Genomic DNA, 3,349 nt, shown 5'->3' on the forward strand with positions numbered 1-3,349 from the left:
AAAGCATAAGTTTAATCAGAGAAATGCGAACATGCAAAAACAAAGGCAAACAGTCAAGGGAGACCAAATAATAATAATATAACCATTAAGCAGAGTCAAGGGCCTTTAGTTCCTTCTCAAGGGCTATAGATATTATTCTGAGCCATATCCTGTGGGCTGTCTTATAGGAACTGAAAGCCCCACCAGGTGGAAGAAATGAGCTTGATGACCGGAGTGTACGTACGACATAAGCTGCCACAATTCTGAGAACAGGCCTCAAAGAAATAGAAACAAAATAACCCTGGAACTGAAGATTAACTGTACCTAGAACAACCAAGATGACGCTAGTCAGACCACTGATGACCTATTTCAAGATGACTGTCAGAGCTGACTGTCTGTTTCTTCTTGGAGCCCCCTCCTTCTGTCTATACAAGCTCTTGCCTTACTGGTCGCCAGTAAGCGGGAATTGGCCTTTGGACAGACATCCGCCCTCCCCTCTGTGGTTTAGTCACTAGGTCGTGTCCAGCTCTTTGCGACCCCGTGGATTGTGGCCTGCCAGGCTCCTCTGTCCATGGGATTCTCCAGGCAAGAATACTGCAGTGGGTTACCATTTCCTTCTCCAGGGGATCTTCCTGATCTAGGGGTTAAACCCAGGTCTTATGCACTCCAGGGAGATTCTTGACCAACTGAGCCACCAGGGAAGCCCTCCCCACTAGATGCCAGCATCCGAAAGAAAGAACCTTTCCTTTCCACCAACCTGGCTTGTTTATTGGCTTTTGAGCAGCAAGCAGCTGGACCCCACCTTTTGGTAACCAACAATGGGACTGGGTGTGCTAATGCCTTAATAAAGTTAGTCCCTGGAAATAAAGAAAGCAGTCAGTCAGCTCTGCAGCATCCGCTCGTTTTTTGGAAAAACTTTTCTCTTTTAGAGTCTCGATCTTTTTGTTTAAGCACATTTTAAAATGCTTTACATCAAATAAGGAAGAAAAGGAAAGTGTTAGTCGTTCAGTCGTGTCCGACTCCTTGCCACCCCATGGACTGTAGCCCACCAGGCTCCTCTGTCCAAGGAATTCTCCAGGCAAGAATACTGGAGTGGGTTGCCATTCCCTTCCCTACGCAGAGTTGAACCCAGGTCTCCTGCATTGCGGGCAGATTCTTTACCATCTGAACCACCAGGGAAAGTGAAAGTGAAGTCACTCAGTCGTGTCCAACTCTTTGTGACCCCATGGACTGTAGCCTACCAGGCTCTGAGGAGCCTCTCAGTCCATGGAATTTTCCAGGCAAGAGTACTGGAGTGGGTTGCCATTTTCTTCTCCAGGGCATCTTCCCAACCCAGGGATCGAACCCAGGTCTCCTGCACTGCAGGCAGACGCTTTACCATCTGAGCCACCTGGGAAGCCCAACCTCAAATAGAAGTACATTTTCCAGTATTTTATAGGGGACAGAGGAAAAAAACATAATTTCTTTAGGACCTCTGCGCCAGGCACTGAGTAGGTGCCTTTTGATGTTTTCTCATGGAAACTATAGTCTGGAAACTGTCTCACTGACACTGAGCAGGATCTATAATAGCTTCCTTGCTTGTGTCACCCAAAAATTTTTTGTGAGGACCATATAAATGAGGGTAGCTGGGGGTGGGGAGGATTTCAAACTTCTAAGAGAAGTCACCTGTGTGGGGCAGGGAGCCACCTTTTATTTTAGACATTTTTAACATTACGCAATACCTTTGAGGCTATTAACTTTTTAATTGTAACTTTTCCTTACATAGCCCGCTAAAGGTATCTTCATGTCTGTAACACGTTATATTAAATATAACCTTAGTAGTATACACTTCAAATGTAATGATTCTGTTCAAACATAATGAAAAAATGGAAAGAAGAATCTAAAAATTCAATTTTAAAATAAATAGACTATTCTAGAGCAATTTTAGGTTAGGTTCACAGAAGAGAATTAGCAGAAAATAAAGAGACTCCCTATTCCCACCCTCTTCACTGTGCATCTTTTCCCTATTATTCACATTATTATTAATGCTAATAATATTAACAAAATATTATTCATATTTTCCCACATTATTCATGTGGTACATTTGTTACAATGGATGAGCCAATGTAGATACATTAACTAAAGCCTATAGTTTGCATTCAAGTTCTCTCTTGCTGTTGTACATTCCATGAGTTTTGACAGAGTATAATGACATGTATCCACCATGACAGTATTACACAGAAGAATTTCACGGCCCTGAAAGCCCCCTGGGATCCACCATCCTTCTAGTAGTCACAGACACCAATTCTCCCAGAGTCTACCCAGGCTCCTCAGAGCCCAGGCTTCACCAGGCCTCAACTTCGGCCCATAAAAACTCGAATAAATATTAGCATAGTATCTAACCTCCCCAGGTCATGTCCCTAGGGTGACTGTACCTCCCCGTAAAGTGCCTGCCTGAGAAAACTCAAGGCTTCCCCAAAATTGCCTGTTCCAGCCACATCTGAAGATAAGGGCCCTGCTTCCAGCCTCTGTGAGAAAGAATGAGCCCAACTTAGCAGACCCAAACAGTTTCCCACGGACCCACTTTTTATAATTTTTCACTTCCCATACTCTTCTCAAGCCGCTGTTTCCCCCCCCCCACCCCGCCCCCCCCCCCCATCTGTCATCACCTCCACACCGATCAGGATTGAATTCAGTCCACAACAGATTCTTTTCCTGATGGCAGTTCACTTCAGTTCAGTTCAGTTCAGTTCAGTTCAGTCGCTCAGCAGTGTCCGACTCTTTGCGACCCCATGAATCGCAGCACGCCACGCCTCCCTGTTCATCACCATCTCCTGGAGTTCACTCAGACTCATGTCCATCGAGTCCGTGATGCTATCCAGCCATCTCTTCCTCGGTCGTCCCCTTCTCCTCCTGCCCCCAATCCCTCCCAGCATCAGAGTCTTTTCCAATGAGTCAACTCTTCGCATGAGGTGGCCAAAGTACTGGAGCTTCAGCTTCAGCATCATTGCTTCCAAAGAAATCCCAGGGTTGATCTCCTTCAGAATGGACTGGTTGGATCTCCTTGCAGTCCAAGGGACTCTCAAGAGTCCTCTCCAACACCACAGTTCAAAAGCATCAATTCTTCGGCGCTCAGCCTTCTTCACAGTCCAACTCTCACATCCATACATGACCACTGGAAAAACCATAGCCTTGACTAGATGGACCTTAGTCAGCAAAGTAATGTCTCTGCTTTTGAATATGCTATCTAGGTTGGTCATAACTTTTGTTCCAAGGAGTAAGCGTCTTTTAATTTCATGGCTGCAGTCACCATCTGCAGTGATTTTGGAGCCCCCCAAAATAAAGTCTGACACTATTTCCACTGTTTCCCCATCTATTTCCCATGAAGTGA

The 3,349-nt window shown here is 45.4% G+C and overlaps 1 non-coding gene across 1 annotated transcript; it reads right to left on the reverse strand.

The window, feature by feature from the left end:
* Positions 1-1,303: 1,303 nt before the first annotated feature.
* On the reverse strand, positions 1,304-1,375 carry TRNAC-GCA (transfer RNA cysteine (anticodon GCA)). The gene has a single exon. It is a non-coding gene; the product is annotated as a tRNA-Cys (tRNA).
* Positions 1,376-3,349: the final 1,974 nt, after the last annotated feature.

This window comes from Budorcas taxicolor, chromosome 12 (assembly GCF_023091745.1).
Source record: "Budorcas taxicolor isolate Tak-1 chromosome 12, Takin1.1, whole genome shotgun sequence".
NCBI classification, from domain to species: Eukaryota; Metazoa; Chordata; class Mammalia; order Artiodactyla; family Bovidae; genus Budorcas; species Budorcas taxicolor.